This window comes from Pleurodeles waltl, chromosome 10, assembly GCF_031143425.1.
Source record: "Pleurodeles waltl isolate 20211129_DDA chromosome 10, aPleWal1.hap1.20221129, whole genome shotgun sequence".
Classification (NCBI taxonomy): Eukaryota; Metazoa; Chordata; class Amphibia; order Caudata; family Salamandridae; genus Pleurodeles; species Pleurodeles waltl.
In genome coordinates this window covers 537,329,786-537,354,118 of record NC_090449.1, presented here as the reverse complement: position 1 = coordinate 537,354,118, position 24,333 = coordinate 537,329,786, and the positions used below count along the sequence as shown (strand labels likewise).

The following is a 24,333-nucleotide window of genomic DNA, read 5'->3' as shown; positions in this document are numbered from 1 at the left end:
TTCCCGGTGAAAATGCTGAAATTGAGAACGCTGAAGACGTCGAACACGACTGCCTTCAGGTGACTGAATTTTGCACAAAACCCCGACCTGATATTAGGGATACTAAGCTTGATGAAAATGACCATATTATTTTTGTTGATGGTTCATGTCTAAGAGATGGGTTGGGAATTTTGAAAGCAGGATATGCTGTATGTACTGTAACAGGTGTCTTGGAAGCATCCTGGCTTCAAGGAGTCTATTCCGCACAAGTAGCAGAGCTTGTAGCCCTTACAAGAGCATGCCAACTGTCTACATTGATGAAGATTACCATTTACACTGACAGTCAGTACGGGTTTGGAATTGTGCACGACTTTGGGCAACTATGGTCACAGAGAGGTTTCCTGACCTCTTCAGGGTCCCCAGTGAAAAACGGGGAGAGAATAAGGGAATTGTTACACGCCATTCAGATGCCAGCCGAAATTGCAGTGGTAAAGTGTAGTGCTCATACAAAAGGACAGGACTATGTTTCCCTGGGAAATGCATATGCGGATCAGGTCGCAAGATTTTGTGCCTTGAACTGTATATTGCTCAGGGATGAATGGAATTTGATAAATGAGCCAGAGCTCGAACCAGCTGAAGCATTTGCCTTGAAGGTCGTGGATACAATGGATGAACTAAAAGCATTACAGAATAGCGTCAGGGAGGATGAAAGAGTTTCCTGGATTAAGTCACAATGTACAAGGAGACCAGATGAGGTATGGGTTTCAAATGAAGGAAAATTTGTTTTACCAAATAGTCTCTTATCGCAGCTAGCGCGGTTCTATCATGGGCAGGCTCACCTAGGGAGAGATGCCATGATAAGATTGTTCAAAACTGATTGGTTTAACCCCAGATTCCGTCAAGTTGCAGAAGCAGTTTGCCATCGTTGTGTCATTTGTCAGCAGATGAACCCAGGAAAGGGAACGGTTGTGAACGTGAGCCACATTGGCAGGGCGGGTGGCCCGTTCAGCAGAATGCAGATGGACTTTATTGAGATGCCTGTGCATGGAGGTCTGAAGTATGTGTTGGTGATTGTGTGCATTTTTAGTCACTGGATTGAAGCACACCCCACACGTAGAAATGACAGCCTTACAGTTGCAAAACTATTGTTGAGGGAGTTGATACCACGTTTTGGATTCCCGATCTCTTTAGAATCAGATAGAGGAAGTCACTTCAATAACGAGGTGATAAAGTTACTTTGCGCAGCGCTGAACATTGAGCAAAAACTGCATTGTAGCTATCGCCCTGAAGCCTCAGGACTGGTGGAACAGAAGAATGGTACACTGAAATCAAGAATGGCGAAAATATGTGCATCGACAAATTTGAAATGGCCTGACGCATTGCCTTTGGTGTTAATGTCAATGAGAAACACCCCTGACAGAAAGACTGGATTGTCCCCGCACAAAATTCTCATGGGCAGGGCCATGAGACTTCCTGCAGTTCCCGCAAACGCGCTTTGAATATTACAGATGATATGGTGTTAGACTACTGCAAAGGTCTGGCTGACGTGGTTCGCTCTTTCTCTCACCAGGTGGAAGCAACCACCTTGTCACCGATCCAAGGTCCAGGACACACACTGAAAGCAGGTGACTGGGTCGTGATAAAGAAGCACGTGAGGAAGTCGTGTCTGGAACCCCGTTGGAAAGGCCCTTTCCAAGTGATCCTGACGACCACTACCGCTGTGAAGTGTGCGGGAGTTCCCAACTGGATCCACGCCAGTCATACAAAGAAGGTGTTGTGTCCCACAGATGAGGAAGTTGAAGCGCTGAAACTGCCAGTACCTGATAACAAAGTGCCGAGCGCTGAGACAGAGCAAAACAGAACTAGGAGCGAACAGGCAGAAATAGAAGAGAGAGAAATATTCTCTGAGGACGAAACAACCGATTCACTTGGGGAAGACCAAGGAGAAACCTCAGACAGCGACGAAGCAGCTGAAGGTAACAAAGAGCCTGAAGCAGCTGAAGGTAACAGAGCCTGAAGAAAGTAACGGTGACAAAGGGCTCGAAAGAGGTGAAGAAGCAGGAGAGCCTGATCAGAGGAGGGCTTTCCCAGAAGCAGACGGTACAGAAAAAGAAATGAAAAACCTGATTGACTCCCCAGAAGGAGGGGACAAGGCAGAACAGAACGAAACTGTTCAAACTTCCTCAGAAGAGATCGCAGGTCCATCAAGTGGACACAGTGCAAAGAGAAGACCAAGTATATCACCAGTAAAAGTAAGGACTAGAGAAACGTTGAACGACGGTGAAGGGCCAAGAGTGAAAGAGAAAAGAAAGGAAGTGTCTGTCGTGATACCAACATCAAGTGAAGAAAAAGACTTGGCCAAAGAGGAAAGTACCAGTGAGGCAGAATCAAAGAGAGATGCAAAATTGAAAAGGAAAAGGATACCAAACAGGAGATATTCCGGTCCAGAATGGGCATATGTAGTCAATGACGATTGGACCGACGAATTTGTATCTCTTAGCCTCGAGAACGAAGAAGAAGAGATACCAATAGAAAAGAAAAGTTTTATGGACACTATTGACTGAAAAACTGATAAATGACATTGCTTGCTATAATCTAACGTGATACAACCAGCTGAGACATTGCTAAACCGGATGAGACATTTGCTAACTTGATAAGACTTTGATAACCTGATTGACTCTTAAACCCGATTTGAGACAACGTTGCTAACTGATAAAAGACTGAGTTATTGCCGAATTGAGACAAATGCTGCTAACCGATAAGTGACTGGGCTCCTGAAGAAAACTGTGTGAACATTGCGCTCGTTCAGCTTTGTAACTAATTGCTAAATCGTTTCTTTATAAGTGCTTCTAGCTCTCTGATTCTATACAGATCATGACTAAGTACGCTACACAAAACAGTAGAGTGAAATATTGTAAATATGCGTGTATAGGCTTGATAACTGCATGTGTAGTAATAATAATGGCAATAGTGCTTGCAACGCGTGGTAAGGGTGAGAATGAGAAAATTGATGCTTCTACTTCTACTTCTGCTCCTGTTACTGTCACTGAACTAACCGCATTGAAAAGACTAGAATTAGATGAGAGACACTTGCATGATAAGAAGGAACTTTCGTATAATGTTTTGTGTGTACACAGATACCGACATCGGTAACGGAAGGGGTGACTTATCACCACATGCCTCTTACATATGGGATTACATGTAGTTTAGTAACTTCTAGATTTTATGGTCAAACTAACATACAGTATTTTTATTCAAATTATGATGTTACCTTTGCATATGTTCCTATAATAACGCAACTAAGCCAGATTGCTAAAGATTGGGATGCTAAAATAATGAGGGAATTTTTCGAGCCAATGCAACCTTTTGAAACAGCTCACGCTCATAGGGAAAACCTTACCTGCTCGCTCTCTGCAGTAGAAATAAGCTTTTTAGATCGCACAGATGATAGAAGGGCACAAATGAATGCGAAATTAGAAAAAGAGCTAAGTAAGAGGACTTCAGTAGATAATTATGCTTTTGCCGCAATAAAAACACAAGGAAAAATAGCTTTAGACGCTTGGCATGTAGGGAAATTTTGTATATATCGTGGTGAATCTTATTATGATAACATTTTCGTGGGAGCGAGTGAATGTAAACATACGTTTATCTTTAAGGCCAAATGGACATTCATGCTGAACGGACTTGACCCTGTCATACCTGGTGTATATTACATTTGTGGGCATAATGCCTATTATCGTCTTCCAAAGGGATGGTGGGGGAGATGTTATTTGGGTATAGTGTTCCCAAAGGTTTATCAACTGGATGACCTATCGGTGATTCCAAAGACGTCTAGATCTCATCGTATCCAGAAAAGAGAGACTGCAGCTGCTGTGGTAGGAGATATATTTGGAGCCATGATTCCTTCATTGGGAGTTGTGTTGAATTCCATCAAAATAAGAAAGTTGTCTACTATAGTGGATAACATGTCGACAAAGTTTTCAGGTGCTATAATCCTGATGGATGCTGAACTTGCAGCAGAAAGAGCTATGACTCTTCAAAACAGGCTTGCCCTAGACATTCTTTTAGCAAAGGATGGCGGCGTTTGCAAAATGCTTGGTGCGCGTCACTGTTGCACGTATATACCAGACAACAGTGTGAAGATTAAAACAATGCTTGCAAATCTAACAAAAGAGAGTGCAGACTTGAAGGAATTGAAAGAACCAGGAGTTTGGGAGAAGGTTGGAAAGGGAGTTGCTTCAGTGGGAAATTGGCTTGGTGGCATTTGGAATGGAATATTACTAAAAATAATACAGGGAATACTAATAGTACTAATTTGCATCTTTGGGATTTGGGGAATAAAGAGGGGAATACTAATGATCATGGCAAGAATTAAGAGAAGGAAGGAAGAGAAAATGATGAAAAGAATGGCAGAAGAATACAAGGCAAGAACAAGGGGAACTAAAAGGCAAAGAGAACTGACAGAATTTTAATGGAATAAAATTTGTGGGAATAGTTTTGTGTGATGACAAATAGTCATCAGAGGAGGGATTGATGACGCAGAAACGAAGGTTTTACATTTATTAGCGCATAAACGTAGTGCCGCAATAATCAAGTGTGACTTTAACCGAACTAATAAAGATTGTACGGGGACAAATGTGCCCTCAGAGTAGTTCGCCAACATTTATAAGCGTGCTTTATATAACGTGAAGTATTAGAATTGTACTAATCTGACATAACCGTAAACGTGTGCCATGATTTGCTTGTTTGAAATGTTTTAACTTAGCATAACTTTAGTGGAGGCTTCGGCCTAGTTGCCTTGTCTCACGGTTTAGATGCTCGTGTTTTTCTAATGTGCTAATAAAACGTGTATTCCTGCTTGAAGCTGTACTTTTCCAGTGAGATCGGTTCACATGCTTATCTTTAAGGTTTCGTGCCAGCCTGGCATCTTCTTCTTTGCTCCAAGGTCAATCTGCAGGTGCAGACAATGGAAGCTCTGAAAGTGAGTTAATTGGTAAAATATGTTGCAACTTACGTTCCCGACTCCAAGGATAATGTAGGCCTAGGTAGAAGCTTGTAAATTGTTGTTTTTGATTGGACAATTTGAAGCCAACCTATGAACCCTCCAATGGAAGACCCTACTGGATTTTAACTGTTGATTATTTAAACCTGGTGCACAAGAAGAAAGCGGCCATTACCCACTGCACCCATTGAGGACATTATTGCCCATTGCAGCCATTATGGCCCATCTTGCCGACCTCGTCATTTTGCCATCTTCTACGATGCCAATTGATGTTCGACGCCATTTTGAATGAGACTTTGATGCTTTCTCTAATCGAGAGAAAGAGACTTTAAGTAATTCTCGCCCTAGAGACTTTAACTTCGATTTACCCCTTTGCATAAAGTAGTAGTTTTGTCCTTTTATCTTGCCGCTGTGAGGCAATTGCCCCGTCCACCCTGCCCCCTTTGCCCCGTCCCATGCTGATCGAAACCGGTACCTGTGAGACGAAGACTTCCTTGAATGCTGATTGAATTTGGTAAATATGAAAGGAAAATGTACAATTGCATTGTGTTTCTTTTTAGGTAACCAACTGCTGATTTTTGATAAGAGCCCTAGTTAGGAGTTTTCCAAATCAATGTTGCTAAATTGTTTTTTTGCATGAAATCCCACATGCAGATGCTAATTTGAGGTTAGATGAGGATTCATTTGTTGCACGATGCAATTTGAGACCTTGTTATGCTGACTAATGTATGCATTTAGCCCATTACAGATTATAGTTTTAGTGGTTTGTGTTGCTATCATCGAATGCATTGTTATTCAAATGCTGCATAGATTGCATCTTTTTCGCCGTTATGGACAGCTATTAATGTTCATTTACATATATCATTTGGTGTTGAGACACATTTATATTGTGCTAGCTTTGTTAATATAGGGAAATAAATTCATTAACTTTGAATGAACTGGTGTGGTTATTCATGGCCGAAAGGTCATGGTTCGCCGAAATGTTTTCTGGATTAATTGTGAAGTGTTATGTTGATCAGGGCATTGCTTATGTTCGTTATTGATTATTGATTTGATTAAATTGACTAATCTCGGGTGAAGAGAGCCCCACTTGGTCAAAAGATTCATCGACCCAAGAGCGTCCAAATACAGGTAATTTATTAGGACGGAACGCTCTATCACAGTCAATTGGAGCCAATGCATGTGTACACCACAGTTTTTTCACTTGAGAAGTGAAATGCTCTTCTATCTCCTTAGACTTCCGCAGATCTTTCACCCCGCAAATCTGCATCACTCATTAAAAATGTTTCACATCAATGACTCCAGAGGGCTTGCCTTCATGGCAATCTCACAAAAAATATTTGAACACAATTGATTTGAGTAACTGAGGTAAGAAGGATGAGGAGTGGAGATGGGATACGAGGACACCCAATTCTATTTACAACTATTCAGTAGTTATCTGTAGGACTATACATGGCATTTCACCTGCAGCATTCTTTCATGCCAAGATGTGACTCAAAGAAGACCTGTTTGAGAACTTTCACGACATGGGTAGTGTAAACTCATCCGACAATATCTGTAAAGTTTAAGCAGTGTAAAGCATACATTGATTCACAAGTTTTATTCTGGAAAATAAAACTGTATAAACTACTATGGAAACATTACCAGCATAGGAGGCACACTGCTTCAAATCATATCAAATCAAATCAGGATTTATAGAGCGCCACTACTCACTCATACGAGTCTCAAGGCGCTGAGAGTGTTTGTCATCTGTGCCTCAGTTGAATAGCCAGGTTTTAAGGTCCTCCATGAATTGAGGTAATGAAGTTGACTGCATGAGGTGCTGGGTGTTCCAGCTCTAGACTGTGAGGTAGGCGAAGGATCTTCCTCCAGCCGAGGTCTTCCATATGTGGGGTACGTTGGCTAGTGGTTGTTGAGCGGAGCGGTCTGGTGGGAGAGTAGAAGGTTATGAGATAGTTGAGGGAGGCAGGTCATAGGTCGTGGAGGGCCTTGTATGCGTGGACGAGGAGTTTGAAATAAATTATTTTCTCAATAGGAAACCGGTGGAGGTCTCTTAGGTGATTGGTGATGTGGTCGTGGTGGGGAATGGCCAAGATGAGTCTGTGGGAGGATTCCTTTCATTCGATTACATATTGATTACATTGTGTATTGTAAGAATCAATAAGGTGGCTGGTTCTAGCAAAATATTAGTATAAAAATGAATGCCGTCACAGAATGCATTGAATAATGAAAACCTTTGCATAGCACAGATCTGAGAAGTGAATGGCTTCTATGTGCTTCCTGATAAATATGTGCATAGTTTTCTATTCAAGAGCATATCATTTAAAATCCCAAATATTGGGTGCTTGAGTGTAATAAGGGAGATTTGGAAGTGGAATCTGCACAGGAGGGGGGATGTGCGCACATGATGATTCATATGTAGCTCCTAGAGATTCTTGTGTTGCTCTAGAAGTGCAGGTATGATGGGAACGGCTCCCTTGCCAGTGGCTTTTCATGTAAATTCTACAACTGGATTGGACTCGATTAGGTTTGTTTCACAAGCAAGGGGATGTCAGTGATTCATCCACATCATCCTGTTTACATCCAAGGATAAGTCATGCTTCACATGCAGCTTGTCTGTGCTGGCAAAACAGTACAGTTAGTGGGAATTGAGATCTGCTTTTCGCCTTAAGATTGTAGGTGTTTATGGACCTGACTCCCCGTTTCAACCTTCTGAGGGTGATCAAATGCTTGCCTTTAAGTTGTGAAATTGCAAGAGTAATTATTAATAACACCGCAGCTTAGGAAATCTGCAATGCCAAGAGCTAGTTATCAAATTGCATTCTTTATTTTTTTTAAATACGGAACACAAGGGAACCTTGTAATGTTGTCCAATGTAAAGTGCTGAAATTGGAGACCGGGGTTCTAATTTGCCCTCATGACCTCAAAAGTCATGTGATTTTGGGGGAAAAACACTCAATAAGCCTCACATTCTAATTATGTTACTTACAAATATTTGTAAAAAACTGTTGACAACTGCCTGGTCTCCCTGTTTTACGTAGCCCGATTTTAAACAGCTGGGGGTTGGTGAGTACTCAAGGCGTGCAGCATCACGTGGGGTTTAGGTGGCGTGCCGCCCGGAGTAGGTGAGTCTCCAGGGTGGCTGCAGTTTTGCTTTTGGACTGTTCTTTGTTGACGGACTGTTTTTCTTTGCATGGCCGTTCGGGCGTATATGAGCCGCCCGGCCAGTAGGCGGCAGTGCTCTAGAGGATAAATATGTTTTCTGTCAGCAGCGGCAGCGTTATGCTGACGACCGCTCAGTAGAATTGATTGCCCTGAATTCCTAGGCCGCAAAAAATTAAACAGTGGGAATATTTTAATTGGTACCACGCATATGTGGGTATGCCGACAAATGAAGTGCGGTTCAACACTTTAATTCATTATTTTCCCGTGCCTTCAGTATGGCCCGCTGTATGCATAAAGCAATACTTGTGCAGCACCATTTGGGGCGGTTATTAGTTCGCTCTTCACCAGGAGAAGCTGCCGGTTTTTTAGGCATTGGTTTGCCTTGGCCATGGTGGCGCCATAAATGGCTACTGATCCTCCTGTGATCGGGGGAAATCTTTTATACTCCCATCAGTTCAAAGTAAATCTGTCCTTTGTTTGGTAACCGGTGCTCATGTGAGAACTACAATACGTTCCGGTCAAGATCGTGCTATACTTAAGGTGTTTCTTTAAAAAAAAATATATATTAAAATGGAATGAACTAGTAATGCGCACTTAATGTATGTGGCAAATGTAAATGATGCGTGTATGCAATCCTTACCCAGCCTTCCGGTTTCCCATTGTTAAAGGGGGTCTTTCAAGGGGCACTGTTCATGTCTACATTGTTCTTTCTTTTTGTCTGCTAAGGTCAAAATTAATATGCCTCATTTAATTTTGCTTACTGTGCTTGTGAGCTGGAATTTAGTCCTTACGCTATTTTGCAGTACTTGGTCTCGTCGTACAGATAAGAGAGTATGGGTTCTGTCAAGAAAAAGGGGCAAGGGCCTTTGTTGGCCGTGTGGGTAGATTGCTTGTTTCAGAAAACAGTAAATTTGTAACCATGTGGAGTTAGACCCCTCATTTCATTTTTCAGGGTGCTTTCGTAGGTCGGGAAGTAGGGGATTGTTGGGGTGGCATCGAATGCTTTTCGTATTTCTTTCATCCAGCGTGGCCCCAAAGTGTGCTCGCCCTTCCTCGGACGCCCAAGCCACACAAGAGGAGTTGCGCTTCCTCAGTGAACTTTAGAAGATGGCTAAGACCCACGGCATTGAATGGGCCTTGCAGAAGCTGTCAGAAGAACCACAGAAGGACACAAACCACCCGCACCCCTAACAAAGAGACAGAAAAAAGTCACTGCGGGCTACAGAAACGCCCTTCTGGAATCCCAGATAGTAAGACCAGAGTGCAACCACAGCCCGCCACCTCAGGCCAGGGTAAGTCAGTAAGGCAACCCCTTCACTCCCACTTAAAAGTCAGGCCTCCATTGGTCCCATCATCAGCACAAGCATTGGAGCAGTGGGCCAGATTAATGTGGTCTTTTTCCCCACGGCATAGGGTGATGGTTCACCTCAGGCAGGTTTGGCGCCTGCTACAGCACAATCACTTGGGCTACCCAGCAAATCTCACCTCTGGCCCTAGGCACATCAATGACTTTCCCCGTGGACTCTACAGCGCAGGCTGGGGGCAGTAATGGTGCAGTCCACTAACCAGGCAAATCCTGTGGAAGGGCAAGGTGCTGTTGCGCCGCAGGTCTGGGCTCAACCGGCGCCATCAACCTCCTCCTCAGCAACCATCCCATGCAGTCCCCACTTTCGGTCAGCCCAGTCCTTTTTGGTTATACATCCCTTACCTTGGCCCCACCCTCGGCAATTGCTTGGCACGTGCCAGCTGGTACAAAAGAAAAGATCTATAACGGAGAATATGTTGATGTTTTTGACTTAATTAATACAGGCGTGGTCCCAGGGTAGACCAGGACAGCAAAATAGGGTGAGGAAAAGCCAAAGAAGGTTGGGTGGAGTGGTCCCTTATGAATTGGGTGACTGGGTTTTCTATTTCTTGTCAGAGAAGCACCAAACTGTAGCTCCCTAACTGTTTGTATACATGTTGCTAATTCATAGTGCAGCTTCGGAATTTCAAGGTTCTGCCTGTCTCCAGTATGATATTGAGTTGAGGCAGATGAAAGGGGTCAAGCTGGATATGGCATGGGACCAACAGGAGATCAACATATGGTGTTGAGATTTTACCATGACCCCTTCATTACCAAAACCTGTGCAGTCCTTTCAGTCTAATAAAAGTCCTGGGGACAAAAAATGTGCCCGTTTGGCAATATAGAAAAAGAGAATGAAACAGAGGGGGCGCATGCCAGTTTAACCACTTCTGCACCTTTTGCAGGACCCAAGGACACCCAAAGAGCAATCACTTTAAGAAGCACAGAAAACCAAAAGAGTGACATCCTCCCAAAAGTCTGTAACCCCAACCAGCCTAGCAAGCTCCCCTCTCCTATCCGTCTGCATGCCCTCACTCACCTCCTCAGCAAGTATAGATACATTGAGGATGCTCGGCTGTTGTCTTATGGTTTCAAAGATGGGTTCCGCATCCCTTCATGTGCTCCCCATAACCTAGTCCCCCCAAAAAATCAGTTGTCGGTACTGCAACAACCTGACATTGCTAGAGAAAAGATCATGGAGGATATGCAGGTAGGATGGGTCGCCGACCTCTTTCAGTCTCTCCCATCGAGGACCACAGTCTCTCCACTCAGTCTGGTCACTAAGGAAGAGCTAGGTAAATGCCACCTGATTCACAATCTGTCCTGTCCACATGGGTCTTTGGTTAATGATGGCCTGATCCAAGATCTCAGCACTGTGCAGTACACTACATTTGATGAGGCACTCCTCAAATTGCAGAGGTTGGAGAAGGGGGCTTTAATGGCCAAGTCCAAAATTGAATCTGCCTTCCGCTTCTTGATAGTGCAATCTGAGGACACCCGCTTACTTGTTTTTACTTATAAGGGGCAATTCTTTCTCGATCTCTGAATGCCCATGGAGTGCTCCACTGCTTGCTCCTTGTTTGAGACCTTCAGTAGGTTCTTAGGATGGGCAGTGAGGATTTGGTGGCTGCGGACGGAGTAGTACATTATTTAGATTACTTCTTGTTTATGGGCCCCTATGTGAGAAGGCACTGCAGGGCTTTCAACAGTTAGCATGGGTCTTTGGGGTACTGTTAGCAGAAGTTAAGACTGAGGGCCGCATGACTTGTATCACTTTCCTGAGCATTGAAATAGATTCAGTAGCCGGGATATCTCTGGATAAGGTCTCTGCATTCAAGGCATCCATTGCGACCTGCCTTTCAGTCAGGATGGTCACGTTGCATTAGTTGCAGGTGTTTGTGGTGCAGATGAACTTTGCCTTGTGGGTAATACTCAAGTGGATGGTCTTTTAAAAAAACATCACCAGGGCCATGGCGGGTCTCCAGGCCAAACACCACCACACCATGATAGCTTCTGAGGTCAGGGAGGATCTGCTCACTTGCAAAGGGTTTTTTAGACAATTTCAATGGTTCCCTCTTGTGGCAACAGTGCAATCCAATGCTTAGTTAACCCTGTACACAGATGCAGCAGACAGCATGGGGTGATGTTTGGCTCTAAGTGCTGCATGCAGCATTGGCCAGAGGAATGGGTATCTCCTGGGCTCACTTGCAATGTTACCTTCTTGGAGCTATTTCCCATCATAGTGGCCCTGCAAGTATGGATGGCCACCTTAGCCAAAAGCAGGATTGTGTTTTGGTCTGACAGCATGTCGGCAGTTATGGCAATAAAGAACCAGAATGCTAAATGCCTGTTTGTGTTACACTCGCTTAAGGCCCTTTTTTGCACATGCCTCACGCATAATGTTTATTTTTCGGAAAAGCATGTTCCTGGGATAGATAATGCGGTGGCTGATGAGTTGTCTTGTTTTAAGTTGGCGGAGTTCAGAGCACTTTGGCCACAATTGGACAAGGTGATGCCGGACTTCTCCAAGTAATTGTTGAAGCTTGGTGCCCGTTGCCCCTGACTTAATTATTGCATCCCTGACCCCCAATACCAAACATATGTATGAGAATGCCTGGTGGGTATACTTCCTTTAGCTCACGATGCAGCCGAGCGATTTACCCCAGAGGGCGTGCTTCATTTCTTGGTTAGGCAAAGGGATGGTGGTAAGTTGCTGCCTTTAGTTCGGAGACAGGTGCCAGCGATCACCTTCTTTGCTTGGTTAAGGGGAATTATGGACCCAACCAAGGATCCTAGGGTATGGAGGGCTATCAAGGGAAGGGCGTGCATGACCCCTACTGTGGAGAGGATGACAGGAGACCCATCGATGTAGCTAGACTTACACGCATTTTGGGGGTGTTACATCAGGTCTGACTATTCCCCTATGAGGTTATGTTGTTCAGACTTGACTACTTGCTTGCCTTTTTTGAGCCTAGTAGCCACTTCTGTGTCAAGTCAGGGCACTGGGATCTATGTGTCTGATGTTCGCGTGTCCGGGATCTACTTTCGCATAAAGGTCAGGAGATCTAAGACAGACCCTTGAGAGAAAGGGATGTGGATGAACTTCAGCCCTGTCCCAGGTGCCCCTTACTGTCCGGTGACCATGGTCCCGGAGTTCCTGTGGGTGTGCCCCATCGGGGGATGTTCCAAGCTACTTGTACACCCGGGTGGAGTCCCACTTACCCGTTTTCAGTTCAGTTGTATATTCAAGCATGCTCTGGCCCTTCTGAGTAAGGAGACTTTGTGGTTAAGTTCCCACTCTTTCTGCACTGGTGCAGCCACCACCCCAGCCACACTATGCTTATCAGAGGACGCCATCAAAAGGGTGAGCAGAAGGAGATCAGCATGATTTGAGAGCTATCTGCGGCCTCACCTAGCCTAGGAGGGCTTGTGGGTGCTCGCTAGTCCTCTGTAACCTCTTTTCTCTCTCTCTCCACAGGCAATGGGCATGAAACATTGCATATGTGCTGGTGTGGGCATTCTTTTATTCGGAGAGCAGCTCAATATTCTGTGTTTCCAGACTTGAGAGGGCTCAAATGGAGACAGGCTTCAAGCATTACTTGGTGGGTATTGGGGGACTTAGGTTGGAGCACCTATTTGATCACTTTTCGTGGGCCCTCAAGAAAGGCAAGGTGCCCACTCCGGATATTATTATCATCTATGCGGAGGGTAAAGACATGGTCCCGCTGGTTAAGCGTGGAGTAAGGGAGGCTTTATTCTCCACCCTTTTGAGGGTTAGGGATCGAGTGCCATTGGCGGCCATCTTGTGGTCAAAATGATTCTGAGGACAGTGTGGCCTGGGGGAGCGCACATTTGGACTATGAACTATTCTGTGAAACTACTTAATCATACTGTTCAGAAGATTTTGGCTGGCTCTTTGATGCATACGGTCTGGCAGAATCTTCTCCAGGTAACCATGGTAAAGTTGTTCCACAACAATGGTGTTCACTTGTCCCCCAGGGATCAGGAGCTTCTTTATCCAAACCATTTTAGGGGCAATTGCCGATCTCTCACAGTGCAGTTGGAGGGGGGTCGAGTTCACCAGGAAGTTCCTCACATTGTGGTGGGGCCTATGTCAGCAAAACAACAGTGACTACCGAGAATTCAGACTCTTTTTCTGGACTGACCAGTGGGCGGGGTGTAATTGGTGTGGCCAAGAGGCTGGTGGGAGGGAGGACTGACCTGCTAGTGGTCCTGGACTCTCTTGCCCTACCCACAATGCCTAGTTTTATAACTTTGGGGGCTGCCCCAGTATTCAGGTATCCCAGCGGGCTAGATGCGCTATGCGGTGTCCTGGAATTGGTAGCACCCCTCCGGGATGGAGAGTTGTGGGAAAGTTGGTTCCAATGTTAGCTTTCCAAATGCATTTTACTGATTGTGCATGAATGGCCTATATGGAACCCCCACATTCTTCCAGCCTTAAGGCTTACACCCACTTTGCTGTTTACTTTGGGCCTTATTACGATCTTGGTGGAGGAGATTACTCAGACCCAAACATGACGGATATCCCACCCGCCGTATTACAAGTACCAGCCTACGGAACTTATAAAACGGCAGACAGGATATCCATCACTTTTGGGAAGGAGTAATCCTCTCCGCCAAGATTGTAATAAGGCCCTTTGTTCTCTTCCCAACCACTCTGATATAATGCAATTGGAAAACTCGGTGATCCATGATGTGAGGTTTTGACGGACAAACCAATCAAATTAATATTAAGTTTATTTTGATTAGGGGTGGGCTGTAAACTCTGTCATGTGTGGTTGGTGGAGTTTTTGCCGAACTCAGTGCGAACTCCACCAGCAGAGCTGATTTTACCGCCTACCCCTAGTCCTAATATTAATCTATTCGCTGAGTAACAGTTAAGCTCTGAAGTTCTCCACCTGCAAGGATAAGGATCATCCATGGCTGACTTGACCAGATGTAAAGACAAGGCTGTTCACAGACCGATTGTTTGCACACCCAAAGGTCACAAAACAATAGGAAGGTGCTTCACCTTTGCCTCTACCATCCCAAATTCCTCTACCTTAGTACAAACTGTCAGGCCATACAATTTCTAAATAAGTGTCCAACCAATCCTTAACCCGTTGAAGAATTGTTTTACTTAATTTATCAGGTGCATCTTGAGCCTCCACAGCCCAGTGATTTTGAAATCCATGTCTGGACTTTCCCACCCTGCTCATGAATAGAGTGTCTTACAGAACTAAAGTGATTCATGTAAATGCTTGAAGGAGTCAGAATCTGTGGTAGGTAATCTAGATGTATTTCATGCTATTGTTTATTAGTCTGCCTGGGAAATCAGATAACTACCCTACCATATGCTAATCAGTCTAATTTCCACCACAAAAAGGACATGCCAGTCCAAACTGCTAATCCGCGTCCGCTTTGAACTGGAGTAAGCTTAAACCAAGGTATGTTTTGCATCATATGCTGGGGGCATCTTGGGTTTCCATGGCACAGCGGCCTTGGTATCCAGATGCCGAAATACTTATAACTCTAATGATGGCTCAGACACCCCAAGAACATTGCTTAATTTGTAATCAATTAAGTACCTGAGCCCTAGTTAAGAGGCCACTGCAGCCCTCAGTACAACATTGCCCCTGCTTCCACTAACCGCATCAACACAGCTATTAACCATCACCCTCCTGCAAGTGTGACAATTCAGACTATTCCATGCTCCTTAAGCTGTAAGAATGGCTTGGGTGACAGGTATTAATCTTTTTAAGTGTTTACTAAATCAATAAACATCTGCTGTTGTGCTCACTCTAAATTAGACAACACCACTTTGTGACAGACTGTCATAAGCGCTGGTGTTGACAATTAAGTGCCAATGCAAAGCACCGGAAACCACCAGCTCAAATTAAACACTGCCCAGGAGTAATGACTTGAAGCACTGAATTAAACTGAACCCCTGGTAATTACTAGAGGCACCCACTATTTCTTTATGTTTTAGTTTGTACTAGAACCAATAGCTCCTCATACTATCTATGCAGATGGTTTATGCTCTTCACACTGACAGCTCATATGTCTCATAAGCTCCTTTCGCTGTCTATCCATTTACTCCAGGCTCCTGACACTGTGACCAGACTCCTGAGTTGTGAGAAATTCTATGCATAAATTCTGGGCAGACCAAATTACTGATGTCCCCTCAAATGTGAAAAAAAACAGGCAGATCGGGATTTTCAGGGTGGAATACTGCAAGGTAGTGTTCTAGTGGGCCTAACGCAGACATTTACTACCTGCGATGAACCCGTGGCCCAAGTCTGAAGATTTCTGGGTGGTGTGGGAGGAAGTTAGGCTGGGAAGGTCCTCCTCCCGTTCCTTGGGACAAGGGCGGGTGGGGGCCGGAGACGGGGGCTGAACTCAGCAGCCCATTCCCTAAAAATATTTTACTGGCTGAAATTTCTGGACGGCACAATCGCATCCTGTGTTCTCACGCTCAGGTTACCAAAATGCAGGATCACTGCTCATCTTATAGTTGTGCATAACGGATTTCAACACAGAACTTGTGATCCACGCAGCTCATATTTAAGATTCTTATGTACACTCGCACAACAGTGTTTATGAGCCCCAATTTATCATTCGTCCTATCCTACACATCATATACCTCATCCTCTTAAATCCGCCTGTCACAAACTCACCGAACAATCTGTCTGCCCTGTGACCCAAAATATCATTAAAGGAGACTCTGGCCCTGGCAGGAAAGAGTTAACGAATTCGTTCCTTTTCGCTTCTGCACTCATTTATACGCATGGAGGAAAATTACAGCCCATGGCCACACAGCTCAGTTCGTGTCCTGTTTTTTGCCTATCTCACACAGTATTAACGGAAGGACAAAAAAACTCTCTTACCTGGCTCATGAATAACTCAACGGGCCATCACTTTGGAAGACTGCAAGTGTCGTTAACAGAAGCAGGTCTGTCAGACTTCATTGGTGTGCGCAACCTCACGATAGCATGACTGCAAAAAAACAAGATCATTTCTGACTAGAGACCTGCCGTTTGGAAGTGCAATCTACGTGTATGGGGAAGTCTCGCTTCCGGTACTAGCTCACTTGGGAAATCCTGACCTTACGGTAAGTAATCATAAAGCGTACTTTTGTGTGAGTTTTAGAGGAAGAAGGACGTGCTGCAGAAAATCACAGATAGAAATGACGTAATAATTTACTTTGTGCAGAAATGTTGCACAAATTGTTTGCTGATATAAGCACTGTTTAGCCCTGACGTGTGAGAGGAACAATTTGTTTTTGTCATAACTCCATCTGTAGCCGAAGCACAGATAATTAATTATCAAGTACTAAGGATGCAGGCCACTTTTTGTAGTATGTTATGGTGGTCTGACATGCGGCTTTGGTTTCAAAAAGAGGTAGGGTAGCTCAGTGAAATGAGTGCCAGGCATGGGGATTTGTGGTTGATAAAATCTACCCTTGTGATCGCATAGTTTATATAAATAGTAATGGTTACAGTATTACTATGTGGTAATTCTCATGTAACTCTTTGTTTTTTCGAAACACCAGTTGTTTCTCTGCTCTATAAAACACACGCTTTCTTCTGGCCCTCCATAGTCTGCATTAAGTTGCTACCTAAGTTGCATTCTGTGGTTTTATCTCCCAGTGCAAAGCATGTCCACCATATACTGTCAGCACGTGTGCCCTCTGCTAACTTTTTAAACTAGTGCAATAATAGCCTGTAAAGGTCTGAACCTTAGCAGGTCCCTTCTACTGTTCATCCTACCAATGTTGATGAAAATACCTCCAGTTAATCCTCGTGTTACGAATGCCTCAGCATATTGCACCTATTGAATTAAGTTACCATGGGGATCATTATTTATCACATACTGTAAATAGCAGCAGTTTAGATTTTTCCAGAAATAATGGGGAATAACATCGATTTTGGTGGTTACTGCAACAAAATCTGCATGCCCGGTTGTTATCCATCTGTGGTGTGAAGGCACGTCTCGAAGATGAGCACATCTGGTGAACAGAGTTAGCATGAACTGAAAACATGGCGATTAAAAGTTACTATGTTCAAGCACTGGTATTTTCAATGTTACAAAGACACACGTACTTATAGTACATGGAGATGTCTTATGACCTAGAAGATGAGTAAGCAGTAGGTAAAGCCTTGCAGTCTCGTTGCTTAGATATACTGATCAATTACTCACCCAGTGAATAATGAAAAAGACATTGGGCCTCATTACAAGTGTGGTGGTCCGAGGACTGCCGCACTCGTGTTGACGGTCAAACCACCGCACTACGGGCGGTTCAACTGCCACACTCTGGATCGTCTGACCACCCAATTATAATCAATGTGGGTGGACCCAACAGGGGACTGCCGTCCCGCTGGGTATATGGTTCCTAATGTGGTGATGGCAGTCTGAGTTGTACTCAGCCAGGGCAGTGCTGAACTCAGCGCCACCTGGCTGATTACAACTTCCCTCACTGCCAACCTTTCCATGGTGGTTTCACTGCCATGGAAAGGCTGGTGATGAGGGTGTGCTGGGGGCCAGAGTGCGGACCGAACACTGCCCATACCCATGGCATGGGTAGTGCAGGGGCCCCTCTGCCCAGCACCATCAGAATGCGCACTGTCTGCTTTACAGACAGAGCACATTCCGAGGGGTGCTGGTCGGCCCCCTCTCAGCTACGAGATAATACTCTGCTCCTTTAAGGGAGCCGAGTGCTATCTTGCAGCACTGTTCCCATCTGTCTGACCAGTGGGAATGCTCTATTACAAGGTTTCCACTGGTCAGACTGGCAAGAACATTGTAATATGGTGGTGGGGAGACGCCACCGCCATGGTGGTGGTGTCCTTCCCGCAAGTTTGGTAGTCCAGCGTTGGGACCGCCAAACTTGTAATGAGGCCAATAGTCATCCAACCAACAATATGGCAAGAATTCTATACCCATTGCACATCATCACAAGGCAAATCAACTTTAGTTAGTGAAGGAAACCTGTCACTCATGTAGAAGGCCACCAGGACTACCGAAGGTTTAAGAAAGCCACAGCAGAGGCAAAAAGTGGGTATTGTAAAATTGCCAATAGCAAGAAACATCTCAGCAAAAATGCACACCTAGGCACTCACTCACAGTCAACAGCAAACACCTGTGTGCATCAAACAACAATACAAATACAAGTTACTACACTTAAGCAACACATCTAAAGGCACACAAACAGACACAATAAAACAAATATAGGCTTGTATCTACTCAAGGTTAAGGATAGACAGATGCATAACAGTAAATGAATGCATAGATGAAATGAGGGATGGGTGTATGTGTATACAGGGATTGGCGCTTAGTTGGGTGAATGAGTTGTAGGTGCAATGGTTCATCTGGAGGAGCATAGATATTTGTGCATTGCTGGATGGGTTAATGCTTAGGCATGGGTGAATGGATGAATACATCTAGATGAGCAGATACAGGGACAAGAGTTTGTAGATACATGGATGAATGTATGAGTGCATGGGTGTGGGTGGAAAGATGGATGGGTGTATAAATGGGTGGGAGGTAAGTAAGGTTATGCAGTTTGGAAACACACTCCAAAGAAAACGCTTAGGCGTGGGCACCTGGTCAGACTGGTGTGTATTTCTATTAGTTTGTTATATTAAATGTCTTATTTCACTGGATAGGTTTGCTGGATTCACCAAGTCCGTGATTCACGGTTTCAGGGTGTTTCCTAGTTTCTGATATTAAATGGCTCACGTTTTCTGATTGGAACTGGAATATGTTTTCAGTAACTATAAATATGCTTTTTGCAGAGAAGCTGTCAGCTTTATGGTTAGGTAAGAGTCTAATTTGTGCAGGTGGTTGCCAGTAGTGTGCAGCAGCTCTTAATTTTTTGACTCATTTTTCCATAATCAGAGAATGATCCAGAGCAGGACGAGAGACCAGCAGACAATGGAAAAAAAGATGGAGTGTTTAAAAAGAGTGAAAAAACGAGTTTGCATGTGAAAGGTCTGTGTCGATGGCAGATTTTAAAGAGTTACTGCATATGGTCAATATACTGAAGAACCGTGTCCTCTAATAACTACGCTAGCAATGCCAATCATATATCTAAATGTCTTCAACACTTACATCAGAGATCTGTGTGCAAACTGGAAGTCAGAAATTAAAATCTCAGAAGTGCTAAGTCTGCCTTTGCTTTTACGGAAAATAATGTGTGCATCTGAGTTTGGTAGAAGTACCATCTGTATTATCTTGCAATTAGACAAATCAGTGAACTAAAAAAGATCACAATTTTATGGCAAGGCGTGGAGGCCAATATTATGTCTTGTGTGTCTCCTTTTGTTTACCTCAGTAACCACCTAAGGAGGTATATTTATTTATCCCTAAAATGGTAGCCACACAACACTCTAAAATGCCATATTTCAACTCCCTCAGATCCTTGCATTTTATATCAAATAGCCCTGACACTGAGCATATGGCACATAGCTTCTACTGTCCTCACTTCACGAGCTGCTGTCTTTAGCCTTGTCTGCTCATGCTCCTGCAACCTCTTAAAGGCCTCTGTTAGCTCACTCTGATGCCCAGGCTGAGGACCTGCAACGCTCTGTCATCAAGAAGCTGTTTTTGTCAGACCCTTGCTGGCACACTTGACGGTAATAGCCAATACGATATTTATTGGAAACCTTTGTTTAAAATAAACTGAAAACACCGCAATAGTCTAATTTAAAATAAATGCCATAAAAAAAGACTCTCAATTCTAAAATTCTGGCGAAAACCACACAGAACTTTCACCTGTAAGTTTAAAGCATCTCTCAAGTACGCACTCATCTCGTGTATGATTGATAACAATAAACTCCATCATGCATAACATTCATTCTAAACATTTGTCTAATCACATAGAACCCAGTCATGTAAGGTTATTTGTGCATGAGCAGTAATAAAAGGAGGACGGCTGTGGATTCTGTGTATTTATGCATGTTCTTGAATTCTAAGCTTTGAAGACATTTTGAGTTCGATCCCTATTGCTGCTATGTTTGAGGGCAATAAAGGATGAAAGCATATTATCTGCCCCTGTGTCTTTAATAAAACCATGATTTTCTTCCCACCAGGCTGCGGAAAATCTGCATTTTGAATTCCATACAGTAGTTATAGATTTATCCAAGCGGATCCAATTCAAGGTGCTAGTCTTTTTCCTTTAGAGCATTTGAACAGAAAGGATCGCTTTACCTAAGGAAGAGGTTTAAGGCTTGTCATCAAGTTAGGTCCTAGAGATCTACCAATCTAAAACTTCTTCAACTGCCGCAGTTTCGCAAAGTTTGGAGAAGTGGGAGATCTTTTGTCTATCTCACCTCTAAGCTCTGGAAGTCTCTTCCTCTCAACCTTTGCCTTCTGCCATTGGGAACTGCTTTTAAAAAGAATCTGAAAACATTTCTCGTCATTTCTTGTTTGATTGGTGCCTGATTTGGGGTTGAGTTGTCTGTTTAGCTTTTTTACTGGAATCTTGCCATTAGCGCTGGTACACTTCTTTGTAAGCAGCTGTCCGCTTCATAAATGTTTATTTTATTTCATTTCATCTCTTGAAGTTATTCTTTTAAAACTTAACTAGATGTGATGTCACAACTCACCAAATATGAGCTTTGACATACATAAAAGATCATCTGCCCGCAGTAATGAAAGGCCATAGACAGATTCCTTTTGTAGCCAATCATCCACTTCAAACAAACTCAGCAGAGATGCTCATTGTTTCATAGATAGCTACACTTTCCAAATACATCATTTCTAAGCACTGGAGTCCGCATCACTGCATTAAACTGCATTTGTCACTCATACAAAGCTGCCTGACACCATGGAGATGATCGTGAAGTTCTGCAAAAGCATCTCGCAATTGGAGCTTAGTGTGTGCACAGCCACTCTGCCTTAGCCTAGAGGCTGCACTTAATCCAACAATAGCATTTAATGGGGAACAATATGTGGATTATTAACTCATCAGTGAAGACCTGAATTAGTTACTGGAGAATAATCGTTTCTTCTATGTAGAATTCTTTTTGCCATTGTATTCTTGGCTCACATAATTTCATCCTTCACCATTTAAACATCCTTTACATATAAAACATGGTACAAAATATATACCAACACATATTGACCCAAGTGTATCCCAACAAATTACCTATGACATAAAAAATCAATAGAACTGGGTGGTAAGGTAACCAACGTACTCCAATCTACCTGTGAAATTTAAACTCAAAGTGGCCATAAAATAGTCTTTATCGAGTACAGTCCACATCACTGAGGTAGTTGGAATCGCCAGTGGACGAGTATCCGTCATCCATGTTTATCCAATCTGGATCAATCCCCTTTTAATGTATGCTGTTCATTAATTCCATCAAATCTCCTCAATATGTGTTTTGTCGGGTTTCGGCCATTCAGATTTATTGGCCTCATCAGGTCATAGAAAGACAGAGGTACATCCTTATCTTGTCAGCAAACGTGTTCAGGTAAAAATATAGAACTCAATGTTGCTGCGTCAAATCAAATACATTGTGACAGCAATCATGGGCCTGCCAAGTCCCCCATAATCCTGCTACCTGAACGAAACATCTTCCAGGAAAGTAGAAACAGTGTGTTGATGCTGGTGATGCCTAGAGGCTGGCCTGGTAACTGATTTCTATGGTAATTTCTGGCATAGTCAGTGGCATATTTTGTTTAAATTCCAACTATCCCGAACACCAAATACAAATTGTGTTCTTCTCTGGCAGACTGGCCCAGCCCCTTCACATGTGTTGCTGCTAGATGATCCAGCGGGTGTGGCTGCTGTCTGAACAAATTAACAGCATTGAAGTGCTGGGTGCAGCAGTCATTACCTTTAAGTTGCCATTGTTGCTACATCATCAGTTGGTGGCAAGCGCCATGGTCAGATGGGTTCTTTTGGTGCCATGGCGACAACTGTGTGTGGACTCTGATGCAGGTGGTCCAGCGGGCAGCACGGCACCGGCGGGCACGGCGCAAGAAGCCATGGGCAGCATGGAGACATCAAGACTAACGTTGAACCTGTGAAGCCAGCCAGTGCCTTGTGTGATAAATATCGTGGCGCTCACCAATGTCCCTGGCTGGCCATCTGCTTCCACAGTGCACCAGCCTGCCCACTGTTAAGAAGGAGCCCATGTGCACCTCAGAAGCCTCACTGTTGCCAATTCTGAGCCTTAAGGGGCTGCTCTGCCAGAATGAACATTGGCACCGGCCGCCCACCGTGTAGCTGTGCAGCAGGCAGCAGAAAGACTGTGCTTTCTTAAACTACATAATATTATGCAGTTGTATAAATTATTTCTGTTCACACACGGTTTCCGAGCAGCAGCAGCTCACAGAACGTAATTACTCATTTGGATGGAACTACTAACAAGCACTCGCAACATCAAGAGGCTGGGCTTTTAATTGAAGTATGTTCATTGTTGTGTGATACTCATGGATGTAACAGCAGTAAACTCACCGAGAGGTACCCAATTACAAGTCATTTATTTTACTCTCAACAAAGTGTAACGCATAGTTTTAATCTTTTGGTAGTAGATTGTCATTCATACACACACAGATATACGATAAAAAAGTCACATATAAGCTGTCTAAAAACTTGGAAGCCATGTTTTACTAAGTTCAAAACCGCTAACTGCACTCATTCCAACTTGTGGGGAAACCGAAGAGAGTCTATTTGCAGCAGAAAAATGTGGTTACTTTTATTTTAAAAGGGAGAAATTGAACATACTTTGAGAAATACTGTTTATGTTGGTATAAAAGCAGAATTATGCACTCTAACGAGGGGTGGTTGACTGTCTTGCTGCCAAGCACCCTAAGACAAGAGTGTCAAGTCGATATTACATAGAATAAAATACCTCAGTCAAGTAAGTTAAGTATACTTTGTTTCACCTTGTATTCATAGGTATTTTAAAAGCACTCTATCTGAACCGATCGCTTTAAGTGCAATAGACACCGCTGGTAAAACTTTGAATGTGAAATAAAATACGCCACTTCTATGATGTATAGATTGTTTTAGACAAAGAGGAATTCACTGAAAAAGGGGAAGTACATTCAGAGAACACCTGTGCGACTAGCAGAATAGTTATAGAATAAATGAGTGAAACTTACATTTTTTACTTTCTTATTTTTATTTATACAGATTTGTAATGCACAATGCATAGCTTTTATTTTGTTGTAGAAATGTTATTGGGAGTTTTAGATACAGGTGAGCAAACAAAAAAGAGGAATAGGGGCATATGATAGCTGGATAAATCGCGGCATGTGAACAAGTAAGCCACATAGAAAGACCAGGTTATACAGATGCATTGTGATTATGTAAGAATATCAGTACACAATGCCAATATTCATCATCAGAAAAGGTATATCGGTAGAGTTAACAATAGTAATTGTAGTCATTAATTCTGAACATTAGTGTAGGTACCTGTAATGTAGAGACAGTGCAGAGATGCACCTTCAGAAACAGTAGATCAGTAGAGTTAACAGTAGTAGAGAGACAGAGTTGTAGTCATTAATGCTGAACATTGATGCAGGTAACTACAATGTAGAGACAATATTATATAGGAAACATTGTAATCAGGTAGCAGAATCAATGATCAGTGTCATTTGATTAGGTTACAGGAGAGATCAAGACCATTGTCCTAGGATTACATTTAGGGTTTGCTACTATTACTGTTTATGTGTCTCTAGGTAGGAGCTATGTATTGTACCTGCTGCGAGGAAAGTCATTCTAATGCAGGGGTCAAACACAGAGAAGGAGTGGAGGGATGGAGGTGTATCGGGGGAAGAAGAGTCATGCATTAGAAAGAAAGAGAAAAAATGCATTGCTGTGCTTTAA

At 43.5% G+C, this 24,333-nt stretch overlaps 1 protein-coding gene across 11 annotated transcripts in view; it reads right to left on the bottom strand.

Annotated features, from left to right (window-relative positions):
* The window catches only part of ALS2CL (ALS2 C-terminal like), a 544,978-nt gene that overhangs the window by 317,628 nt on the left and 203,017 nt on the right, over window positions 1–24,333 (bottom strand). For 6 of the 11 annotated variants that reach the window (XM_069210973.1, XM_069210967.1, XM_069210962.1 and 3 more), the window contains one exon: window positions 16,379–16,487. The exons of the other annotated variants lie outside the window; for them this stretch is intronic. The gene's annotated coding sequence lies outside the window, so the exon portion shown is untranslated. The remainder of the gene's footprint in view (window positions 1–16,378; window positions 16,488–24,333) is intronic. 11 annotated transcript variants of the gene reach the window in all.